Below are 13,027 nucleotides of genomic sequence, written 5' to 3' on the forward strand. Positions count from 1 at the left end.
TATTCTGCAGAACACATTGTTCCCCATCGGTGTTATACGGTTACAAGGTTGGTCTGAATTTAAATGCTTCATATGCTGTTTGAGCTACAGCAGGGGTCCCCAATCCCAGTCCGCGAGGGCTGGTTTCCTGCAGGTTTTAGATGTGTCCTTGATCCACCACAGCTGATTTAAATGGATAAATTACCTTCTCAACACGTCTTGAAGTTCTCCAGAGGCCTGGTAACAAACTAATCATGTGATTCAGGTGTGTTGACCCAGGGTGAGATCTGAAACCTGCAGGGACACCGGCCCTCGCGGACTGGGATTGGGGACCCCTGATCTACAGTAATGTATTATATTCTAAAATGATGCTAAATGATAAAAATGAAGGTGTTGGCAAAACAGCTGGTTAAACTATCTTCAGCTAAAAACCTTCTGCTAAAGTAGACAGTGAATAATTTCTGTTCCATTTCTGTATTAAAGAGCTGTAAACCATATCACTGTCACGGTTTGGCATGGCAAACCGTGGGGGGTGTGGGGAAGGAGGACCCAGGCGCGGTGCTCTATGTACAAGCAGTACGTTTATTTACAGTGTGTGGAAATAACAACAATAAATCCCCGTGGTTTCCCCTGACTCCCGTGTCGTGTCTCTCCGTGACCAGTCCGTGTCTCAGTGCTCTCCGCTCCCGTGTCTCAGCACTCCTCGTGCTGGCTGCTGTCTGGCGCTCCACACTTCTCCTGGGGACACAATAGACGCAGCCGTCAGGACACATAACCGCGGGCATACATACACTAACTCAGTTCAAATGGATGACTAACGTGGAGACTCACGCAATGATCCCACGTCGGTGGGAGCTCCAAGACTCTCCTAAGTAGCACCCCCGACGAGGCCTGACCAGCAGCAGGTGTGTGGCTTTGGGTGTGGCCAGACCATCAGCAGGGCCACACCCACCAGGCCTGAAGGCACCCACTGAAACACATATACACACACACGCAAACAGGGAGAAGGACAGCAACACCAAATATACATACAATAATAATAATAATAATAATATAATTCATAACTGCTCAGGGACCCTGACAATCACTGATGAATATCACATTATCAACTTTGATCTTTTTAAGTCTAGGCCAGAGTTTTATGAACAGCCGTTGGGTGATGGCATCAACTTTTTCAGTAGAGGAAGGTGAACTGGCATTTTTATTGACACGTGTCACCACCTTCTTGATGCAGGCTTCCACAGATAACCTGTAATTTTCAGCCTCTTCAGCATCACACAGGGCTGGATTCTGCATAGTGTCGATCAGGTGATTTTTAATGATATCGACCGTCAGTTTTCTCAACACTGGGTCCTCGTCGTTCAGTAACATCAGTAAATGTTTTTCTTTACAGAATGTTTTCTGACGTAGCTCTTGGTAAATGGCCCGGTCGAGATCTTTCAGTTTATATACATGTATATGCAGATCTTTGATCCTGTTGTCAGACAACATGTGTTTTTTTGTGTGTCCCGTTTGGATCTTTAGCCATAAGAATTGTTGTCTTAAGGCCAAGAAAGATGCCAAGCGGATTTATTTTACCAAGTGGATCATCATGGCCTTGCCATATTGGTCCATTTGATTGACCTTTATTATAATTACAACACGTGTTTTAACAGGTACCTGTGGAGTTTTTTAGAAGGTCTGTAGTGCGAATTATTTTCAACACGTGTGAGCACAGCATCAATGAGTGCGCTCACATGTTCCTCTTCATCATCATCATAATCGCTGACACTAATGCCAGATGATGATTTTTTCCTCCACTATTGGAAATATATTACTTTTAAATTCTTCTAAACGTGTTTCAGACATGGCTTTAGTTTCTTTGTCCTCGTCATCCTCGGCTCTAACGCACCACGAGAAGAACCTTGCCAGCAGGTTTTTAACGGAAGTGGTGATCTTCAAATATGGAAATGATCACCTCTAGGTACGGCTGACCTAAGGCTAGCGCAATGATCACGAGATCAGGGCTAATGTCCAGCCGCTTTGATGTCTTTAAAAATCACCTTTTCAAGTTTTTTAATCCCCCTGTGTGTGATTTTGAGAGGCTTTTGCTCAACTTGTGACCACAGAGCTGTGAAGAGGCGCTGCTGAATCATGTCAGATGGCGACACCTTTGCGTCTTTGGAGGCACGTGAAAAATCTTAATTGCCCATTGTTTTTGGAAAAATCTAAATTGCCCATAGGTATGAGTGAATGTGAGTACGAATGTTTAGCCCTGTGACAGACTAGCGACCTGTCCAGGGCGTACCCTGCCTCTCGCCCTGAGATAGCTGCCATAGGCTCCAGCACCCCCTGCGACCCTGAAAAGGAAAAGCGGAAGTTAGGGGTGGGCAACTCCAGGCCTCGAGGGCCGGTGTCCCTGCAGGTTTTAGATGTGTCCTTGAACCAACACAGCTGATATAAATGGCTAAATTAGCTCCTGAAAATGTCCTGAAGTTCTCCAGAGGCCTGGTAACGAACTAATCATGCGATTCAGGTGTGTTGACCCAAGGCGAGATCTAAAACCTGCAGGACACCGGCCCTCGGGGCCTGGATTTGCCCACCCCTGGCGTAAGTGAATCGATGGATAGATACATACACATATACACTGTGCTAACAATTCAAGAAACATTTGGAATATTTTATATCCCTCCCCTCTTTGTCCCTTTTCCCTATGTCCTTGTAGTACTTCTATTTTGTGCCCACAGAGCTGTGAAGAGGCGCTGTTTAATCTGCAACAGCATCCTGCCATGCGATTGAATTCGTCCCTAACCTTTGGGAACCCTCACATAAATTTTATCGAATGGAAAAAGGTTAGCTTTCATCCTCCAGCTTCACTGTGTTTATGTTATGCTAACATAGCTGTATCGCTAGTGATCTCGTAGTACATCATTATGTACCAGCTAGTCCAACCTCAGTAACCCTAAAAAAAAAAAAAAAAGTCACTGCTGTTTAGTTTTCTGTCTTCATTTATGTTGGAAGTGATAGCAGAGCTGTACGTTTAAATTTTTTCAAAACGTCTCTCAGTCAGAACATTATATATTATGTTTAGGTGGCCCTTTCGAGATTTTTTTCCATTGATGTGCAGATCTTTGATTGTGTCGTCAGACAACAGGTGTTTCGTCAAAGATACCTGTGGAGTTTTTTTTAGAAGGTTTGTAGTGCGATTTCTTTGTAGCCCGTGTGAGCACAGCATCAACACTGTAAAATTAATAAATACAAAAATAAAAAATTGTTGCGAAAACTTAAACTCAAGGCAACCCACTGCATTTAGATTTTTAGGTTCTGATGGATAACTTAGTTGAAGCAACTTTTCTCCTAAACTTGAAACCTAACATTTTGTTTTAAAAACGCATTTAGTGTTGCTAAAAAAAATTTTTTTTATATCAATTTGGGAACTTCAGGTTCATGCACAAGTTTTGCAAACAAAGTTATATGGTACTATTTACCTAAAAATGCAGCCAAGGCCTCAGGCATTTTTTATATAACCATCTAAATCTATTTACAGAACAATCAGGTGTTCTGCAGCAAATAAGAAGGCACACAAATTATTTGTGCCGGTCCAAAAAAAAAAAAAGAAAAAAAAAGAAAAAAAAGTTTGTGTTCAGTATAAGACAGAAGAGAACAGCACAGGCCTAAACCCTGCAGGTCTGACAACAGGAGGTGTATCAGTCCTGTTTTCCCTGTGGGAACAGCGTTTACACTAGAATCTGCTTTTGATGGCTTTTTTGGAGCAAATGTGACATTCAGCAGTATAACTGACACAATACAAAACAATAACTACACTACACACTAACTCTAGCCTCCAAAAACGCTAAACATCACTAATGTCTCACATATGAAAACTTGCGTTCTCTTTCTTTTGCTCGCCGCTTTCCGTCGCGGGTGTCACTCCTAAAACTGCACCTTCTCCCTAAACAACCAAGTGCCGCATGTTGCCATATCATTTTTTTGATTGGCTGACATGGTAAATTCTAACACCAATCCGGTTGTTCAGTCTGACGTCACTAGCCGTGTCTGGACCTAAACTTCATACATAAGGCGCACCGGATTATAAGGCGCACTGTCAGTTTTTGAGAAAATTAAAGGATTTTGAGTGCGCCTTATGGTCTGAAAATTACAGTACAAATATCCTGTCACATTTGATCTCTGTGAGGTCAGAGGTCAAATTTACAAATTAGTACCTCTTATCTGTGACCTACTCCTACATGAAGTTTGTGTAATCAGAGTAAAACGCCTGTGCAATGTTTTTGTTGACTAACGTGGAGACTCACGAAATGATCCCGCGTCGGTGGGAGCTCCAAGACTCTCCCAAGTAGCTCCCCCGACGAGGCCTGACCAGCAGCAGGTGTGTGGCTTCGGGTGTGGCCAGACCATCAGCAGGGCCACACCCACCAGGCCTGAAGGCACCCACTGAAACACATATACATACACACACACTCTCACACACACACACACACTCACACACACACACACACACACAGGGAGAAGGAAAGCAACACCAAATATACATACAATAACAATAATAATAATATAATTCATAACTGCTCAGGGACCCTGACAATCACCGATGAACATCACATTATCAACTTTGATCTTTTTAAGTCTAGGCCAGAGTTTTATGAACAGCCGTTGGGTGATGGCATCAACTTTTTCAGTAGAGGAAGGTGAACTGGCATTTTTATTGACACGTGTCACCACCTTCTTGATACAGGCTTCCACAGATAACCTGTAATTTTCAGCCTCTTCAGCATCACACAGGGCTGGATTCTGCATAGTGTCGATCAGGTGATTTTTAATGATATCGACCGTCAGTTTTCTCAACACTGGGTCCTCGTTGTTCAGTAACATCAGTAAATGTTTTTCTTTACAGAATGTTTTCTGACGTAGCTCTTTGTAAATGGCCCGGTCCAGATCTTTCAGGTTTTTTTTATGTATATGCAAATCTTTGATACTGTTGTCAGACAACACGTGTTTTGTTTTTGTTTTTTTCTTGTGTCCCGTTTGGATCTTTAGCCATCAGAATTGTTGTCTTAAGGCCAAGAAAGATGCCAAACGGATTTATTTTACCAAGTGGATCATCATGGCCTTGCCATATTGGTCCATTTGATTGACCTTTATTATAATTACTTAAATAAATTGAAACTGAAAATCCTGCGTCCAGATAAACAAAATCTACTTTTAGGGACTTACACAACAGTAACCAAGTATTTTCTGCCTGCGATCCATACAGCATGAAGAAAGAAGCTTGTGATGAAATGTTCACTTTCCAATACAGTGATGGCATGCTCCTTGAAAACCTTTACAATTACATCATCTGCATATTCATGGTCTAATTCCATGAATATGTATGACATCTGGCTCTTTCCATTTCTGTATTAAGGAGCTATAAACCATATCACATTATCAACTTTGATCTTTTTAAGTCTAGGCCAGAGTTTTATGAACAGCCGTTGGGTGATGGCATCAACTTTTTCCGTAGAGGAAGGTGAACTGGCATTTTTAATGACAAGTGTCACCACCTTCTTGATGCAGGCTTCCACAGATAACCTGTAATTTTCAGCCTCTTCAGCTTCACACAGGGCTGGATTCTGGGTCCTCCTCGTTCAATCCGGTTGTTCAGTCTGACGTCACTAGCCGTGTCTGGACCTAAACTCCGCTGCAGGTTCACATGTCAAACGATCACTATGGCATTACTGAGAGTTGAAAAACTGTCTAAAGTCTTTCATCTTTAATAAAATGATCAGCGTTCTGTTCTACCAGGTGTAACAATTGAGTTTAACATCCAGGCACCCATGAAAACGAAATTTATGACATTTAACGGAGTTAGAAGTTAGCAGGGAGTTAGCTCGCTAGCTTCTATCTAAATACAATATAGCATGTCCTGACTGCGGGGTTTTGGAAACAAATTAAACCCTACAGCTGTTATCACTTCCAGCATAAATGAAGACAGGAAACTAAACAGCAGTGACGTTTGTAGGGTTACTGAAGTTGGGCTAGCTGGTATATAATGATGTGCTACGTGACCGCTAGCGACACAGCTATGTTAGCATAATATAAACAAGCTAACTTTTTTTCCCCCACTCGATAAAGTTAACGTGAGTGTTCTCGGTGGAGGACTCCACCACCCCGTTCACACAGAAACTAAACCACATTTTTTTGGCTAAATATGATTTGAACAAATTAAACAACATGGCAGCGGGGGCCCCCGAAATTATTTATTTATTTTAAAAAGCGGTGGGGGGTTTGCCATGAGCGAGCTAGCTTATTTTGTCGGGTTTCTTTCGTTCGGTGGTATGGCGAACACCCCCTACATGAAATACACGTAGGGGGTGTCGTGGAGGCTTGTCAGACATGAGCGCGCCTGTTTGGAAGGGATGCTTGTCGGATTTACATTATTTTGTGACATGGCGATTTTTATACGAAAACTTTAAAGCACTATTTCATGATGGAAAACATTAAAGTTGCTCACGAGGGCATTCAAGCAGCACGATTGAGTAAAACAGTCTAGGGGGGATCTTAAATGAGGTAGTAAACACATATAAATGCACATTAAAAGAAACAGTACTTGCCTTCAGAAAGTTGAGATGAACACCTTAGCTGCATCCAGCTCCTGGCGTAAAAAGCCTCGTGTTCGCATTAAGGCAGACGGCCAGGTGGCTTTCAGTCCTTGCAAAAGTGCATCGTAGACCCCGTAGTATCCAAAAATATGACATGCGCATGCGTGCTCAGGCACAGAAAGGCGCCAACAGCTTCAACTCATGTAAAACTTGAATTCATTCATTTTGCCAGCAATAAAGTTCATCTGAGACCAACTTTTGCTCCAAAACGTTAAAGGATTAGTTGAAGCCCTTAATGTATTTGAGTTTATGGGGCAACTCAGCTTTTATTGTTGAATTGTGAAAGAAATGACTGTAAGCAAGTTTGATTTTTTACAGTGAATGAGTGCGCTGACACTAATGCCAGATGATGATTTTTTTCTCCAGTATTGGAAATATATTACTTTTAAATTCTTCTAAACGTGTTTCAGAAATTGCTTTAGCTTCTGCGTCTTCATCATCCTCGGCTCTAACGCACCACGAGAAGAACCTTGGCAGTAGATTTCTTTTTTTTAGGGAAGAGGTGATCTTCAAATATGGAAATGATCATCAAATCAAATCAAATCACTTTTATTGTCACATCACATGTGCAGGCACACTGGCACAGCACATGCGAGTGAAATTCTTGTGTGCGAGCCCCACAAGCAACAGAGATGTGCAAACACAACAACACAAACGAGCAAAATACAAGAATGGCCAACCTGACACTAATAAATATATGTACAATATATAATAGTGTATGCATTTCTGGATGTGTATACTAAATATTTTCCTACGTGTGTGTGTGTGTGTGTGTGTGTGTGTGTGTGTGTGTGTATACACATTTTTACAAATTAAATAGTAAAATAATAATAATAATAATAATAATAATAATAATAATAAAATATATAAAATATACAGAGTTGAATATGTGCAAAACAAGTGGCATTTATATACAGTGTGGAGTGCATAATGTTGAAGTTCCAGTAGTGAAGCTGAGGTGTCTATGACGTGTTCAGCAGTCTGATGGCCTGATGGAAAAAGCTGTCTCTCAGTCTGCTGGTACGGGACCGGATGCTGCAGAACCTCCTTCCTGATGGAAGCAGTCTGAACAGTTTATGGCTGGGGTGACTGGAGTCCTTGATGATCCTCCCCGCTTTCCTCAGGCAGCGCTTCCTGTAGATGTCTTGGAGGGAGGGAAGCTCACCTCCAATTATCCGTTCAGAGCACCGCACTACTCGCTGGAGAGCTTTGCAGTTGTAGGCGGTGCTGTTGCCATACCAGGTGGTGATGCATCCAGTGAGGATGCTCTCAATGGCACAGTGATAGAAGGTCCTGAGGATGCGGGGGCTCATGCCGAATCTTTTCAGTCTCCTGAGAAAGAAGAGGCGCTGCTGCGCCTTCTTCACTGTTTTGTTTGTGTGTACTGACCACGTAAGATCCTCAGCCAGATGTACACCAAGGAACCGGAAGCTGCTCACTCTCTCCACAGCAGCGCCGTTGATGGTGATGGGGGTGTGTACTTCTCTGCACCTCCGGAAGTCCACTATCAACTCCTTTGTCTTTGCGACGTTGAGGGTGAGATGGTTGTCTTGACACCAGTGGGTCAGGGCGCTGACCTCCTCCCTGTAAGCCGTCTCATCACCGTTGGTGATAAGACCCACCACTGTAGTGTCGTCCACAAACTTCACAATGATGTTGGAGCTGTTAGTGGCTGTGCAGTCGTAGGTGTAGAGTGAGTACAGGAGAGGGCTCAGTACACACCCCTGTGGAGCACCAGTGTTCAGTGTGATGGGGGATGAGGTGATGCTGCCCAGTCTGACCACCTGGCGTCTGTCAGACAGGAAGCTAAGGATCCAGCTGCAGAGGGAGCTGCTCAGTCCTAGATCCTGCAGTTTCCTGTCCAGCTTCGAGGGAACGATGGTATTGAATGCTGAGCTGTAATCTACAAACAGCATCCTCACATACGTGTCTCTCTTCTCCAGGTGTGACAGGGCAGTGTGTAGTGTCAGGGCTATGGCATCATCAGTGGACCTGTTGTGGCGGTATGCAAACTGTAGAGGGTCCAGTGAGTCGGGTAGTGCAGAGCAGATGAAGTCCCTGACCAGCTTCTCGAAGCATTTGCTTACGATGGGGGTCAGGGCTACAGGTCGCCAGTCGTTCAATGAGGAGATGGTGGAGGATTTGGGTACAGGGACGATGGTGGCCATTTTGAAGCAGGCTGGGACTACAGACAGAGAGAGGGAAAGGTTGAAGATGTGCGTGAACACTCCAGCCAGCTGAGCCGCGCATGACTTGAGGACGCGGCCGGGAATCCCGTCCGGACCAGTAGCTTTGCGTGCGTTCACCTTCCTGAAGCACTTCCGCACATCCTCCTCAGACACAGTGTGCGCACTGACGTCATCCGCGGTGCGCACACTGTCTCTAAGTGTGTTACACTAATACTGTTAAAATCCTTCCTTTAAAGTTAGAATGTCAAGCGACCCCCCCTCCGACCCTCACCCACTGTGTTGTTGTCGGGTTTACGGCTGGTAAGCTATGCTAATTTAACTGTTTATGTAGCTTCACTCATTCACCTGCAGACACAGACGGCTATCAGAATGGTCACACGTCTTCTTAGAGGACGTTCCAGGTGAACACGCGCGGTGAGTTACAGCCAGCGAGGAGTCACGCAGTTTTTGCGTGCATGTCTGTGCTCGTGGACATTTGTGAGCAGAAACACTTATTATTAAATTATGCACTTACACTCAGAGTTAGAAATGAAATATTTGTATTAGAGGGAAGGAGTATAACAAACTATAAATGAAGCTAATTTGCACATTTTATTCTGCTTTTCTAATCAAAAAATTGTTAATGCAAGAAAAATATCCAAATATTAACAGGAAAATCTCAAACCAAACTCTTACCACCCCTCTGTAAAATCAATATTTAATATCAATGACTTACATGAAATACAGTTAAGTAATAAAATGAAAGAAAACAAGTGAGCACTACTGCATATAAACTCGACTAGATACATACACATATACACTTGTGCTAACAATTCAAGAAACATTTGGTATATTTTATATCCCCCCTCTGTCCTTTTTTCCGGATCCTTGTAGTACTTTGGTAGTAGTATTGTGGTCTTAGGAGCTGATGTGTCAGTGGAAATGAAAACAGCTAAACTGTGACAGCAAAATGTTAAGAATGCATATTCTCATCCAAGGTGGCATGCTGTGGCTTTTACAGAAATGCAAGCGGAGATGACCACCTCAATTTTTAGAAGCACTCCTTTAATAAAAGTAGCAATGAAACCACCTTACTACACATGAATCTGTATTATTGGCAAATTGCTCTTAAAGTATCAAGAGTATTCTGCAGAACACATTGTTCCCCATCGGTGTTATACGGTTACAAGGTTGGTCTGAATTTAAATGCTTCATATGCTGTTTGAGCTACAGCAGGGGTCCCCAATCCCAGTCCGCGAGGGCTGGTTTCCTGCAGGTTTTAGATGTGTCCTTGATCCACCACAGCTGATTTAAATGGATAAATTACCTTCTCAACACGTCTTGAAGTTCTCCAGAGGCCTGGTAACAAACTAATCATGTGATTCAGGTGTGTTGACCCAGGGTGAGATCTGAAACCTGCAGGGACACCGGCCCTCGCGGACTGGGATTGGGGACCCCTGATCTACAGTAATGTATTATATTCTAAAATGATGCTAAATGATAAAAATGAAGGTGTTGGCAAAACAGCTGGTTAAACTATCTTCAGCTAGAAACCTTCTGCTAAAGTAGACAGTGAATAATTTCTGTTCCATTTCTGTATTAAAGAGCTGTAAACCATATCACTGTCACGGTTTGGCATGGCAAACCGTGGGGGATGTGGGGAAGGAGGACCCAGGCGCGGTGCTCTATGTACAAGCAGTACGTTTATTTACAGTGTGTGGAAATAACAACAATAAATCCCCGTGGTTTCCCCTGACTCCCGTGTCGTGTCTCTCCGTGACCAGTCCGTGTCTCAGTGCTCTCCGCTCCCGTGTCTCAGCACTCCTCGTGCTGGCTGCTGTCTGGCGCTCCACACTTCTCCTGGGGACACAATAGACGCAGCCGTCAGGACACATAACCGCGGGCATACATACACTAACTCAGTTCAAATGGATGACTAACGTGGAGACTCACGCAATGATCCCACGTCGGTGGGAGCTCCAAGACTCTCCTAAGTAGCACCCCCGACGAGGCCTGACCAGCAGCAGGTGTGTGGCTTCGGGTGTGGCCAGACCATCAGCAGGGCCACACCCACCAGGCCTGAAGGCACCCACTGAAACACATATACACACACACGCAAACAGGGAGAAGGACAGCAACACCAAATATACATACAATAATAATAATAATAATAATATAATTCATAACTGCTCAGGGACCCTGACAATCACTGATGAATATCACATTATCAACTTTGATCTTTTTAAGTCTAGGCCAGAGTTTTATGAACAGCCGTTGGGTGATGGCATCAACTTTTTCAGTAGAGGAAGGTGAACTGGCATTTTTATTGACACGTGTCACCACCTTCTTGATGCAGGCTTCCACAGATAACCTGTAATTTTCAGCCTCTTCAGCATCACACAGGGCTGGATTCTGCATAGTGTCGATCAGGTGATTTTTAATGATATCGACCGTCAGTTTTCTCAACACTGGGTCCTCGTCGTTCAGTAACATCAGTAAATGTTTTTCTTTACAGAATGTTTTCTGACGTAGCTCTTGGTAAATGGCCCGGTCGAGATCTTTCAGTTTATATACATGTATATGCAGATCTTTGATCCTGTTGTCAGACAACATGTGTTTTTTTGTGTGTCCCGTTTGGATCTTTAGCCATAAGAATTGTTGTCTTAAGGCCAAGAAAGATGCCAAGCGGATTTATTTTACCAAGTGGATCATCATGGCCTTGCCATATTGGTCCATTTGATTGACCTTTATTATAATTACAACACGTGTTTTAACAGGTACCTGTGGAGTTTTTTAGAAGGTCTGTAGTGCGAATTATTTTCAACACGTGTGAGCACAGCATCAATGAGTGCGCTCACATGTTCCTCTTCATCATCATCATAATCGCTGACACTAATGCCAGATGATGATTTTTTCCTCCACTATTGGAAATATATTACTTTTAAATTCTTCTAAACGTGTTTCAGACATGGCTTTAGTTTCTTTGTCCTCGTCATCCTCGGCTCTAACGCACCACGAGAAGAACCTTGCCAGCAGGTTTTTAACGGAAGTGGTGATCTTCAAATATGGAAATGATCACCTCTAGGTACGGCTGACCTAAGGCTAGCGCAATGATCACGAGATCAGGGCTAATGTCCAGCCGCTTTGATGTCTTTAAAAATCACCTTTTCAAGTTTTTTAATCCCCCTGTGTGTGATTTTGAGAGGCTTTTGCTCAACTTGTGACCACAGAGCTGTGAAGAGGCGCTGCTGAATCATGTCAGATGGCGACACCTTTGCGTCTTTGGAGGCACGTGAAAAATCTTAATTGCCCATTGTTTTTGGAAAAATCTAAATTGCCCATAGGTATGAGTGAATGTGAGTACGAATGTTTAGCCCTGTGACAGACTAGCGACCTGTCCAGGGCGTACCCTGCCTCTCGCCCTGAGATAGCTGCCATAGGCTCCAGCACCCCCTGCGACCCTGAAAAGGAAAAGCGGAAGTTAGGGGTGGGCAACTCCAGGCCTCGAGGGCCGGTGTCCCTGCAGGTTTTAGATGTGTCCTTGAACCAACACAGCTGATATAAATGGCTAAATTAGCTCCTGAAAATGTCCTGAAGTTCTCCAGAGGCCTGGTAACGAACTAATCATGCGATTCAGGTGTGTTGACCCAAGGCGAGATCTAAAACCTGCAGGACACCGGCCCTCGGGGCCTGGATTTGCCCACCCCTGGCGTAAGTGAATCGATGGATAGATACATACACATATACACTGTGCTAACAATTCAAGAAACATTTGGAATATTTTATATCCCTCCCCTCTTTGTCCCTTTTCCCTATGTCCTTGTAGTACTTCTATTTTGTGCCCACAGAGCTGTGAAGAGGCGCTGTTTAATCTGCAACAGCATCCTGCCATGCGATTGAATTCGTCCCTAACCTTTGGGAACCCTCACATAAATTTTATCGAATGGAAAAAGGTTAGCTTTCATCCTCCAGCTTCACTGTGTTTATGTTATGCTAACATAGCTGTATCGCTAGTGATCTCGTAGTACATCATTATGTACCAGCTAGTCCAACCTCAGTAACCCTAAAAAAAAAAAAAAAAAAGTCACTGCTGTTTAGTTTTCTGTCTTCATTTATGTTGGAAGTGATAGCAGAGCTGTACGTTTAAATTTTTTCAAAACGTCTCTCAGTCAGAACATTATATATTATGTTTAGGTGGCCCTTTCGAGATTTTTTTCCATTGATGTGCAGATCTTTGATTGT

General features: G+C 43.5%; 1 long non-coding RNA gene across 2 annotated transcripts; it reads right to left on the minus strand.

Annotated features, from left to right (window-relative positions):
* Nucleotides 1-541: 541 nt before the first annotated feature.
* LOC145423737 (uncharacterized) lies at nucleotides 542-4,413 on the minus strand. Of its 2 annotated transcripts, XR_013904774.1 has the most exons (3): nucleotides 4,272-4,413; nucleotides 811-2,318; nucleotides 542-717 (listed from the first exon to the last, which is right to left on the minus strand). It is a non-coding gene; the product is annotated as an uncharacterized LOC145423737 (long non-coding RNA). The 2 variants fall into 2 exon arrangements; XR_013904773.1 differs by lacking the exon at nucleotides 4,272-4,413 and having other exon boundaries at nucleotides 811-4,205.
* Between the last annotated feature and the right edge of the window lie 8,614 nt (nucleotides 4,414-13,027).

This window comes from Astatotilapia calliptera, chromosome 22, assembly GCF_964374335.1.
Source record: "Astatotilapia calliptera chromosome 22, fAstCal68.1, whole genome shotgun sequence".
In the NCBI taxonomy this organism is placed as follows: domain Eukaryota; kingdom Metazoa; phylum Chordata; class Actinopteri; order Cichliformes; family Cichlidae; genus Astatotilapia; species Astatotilapia calliptera.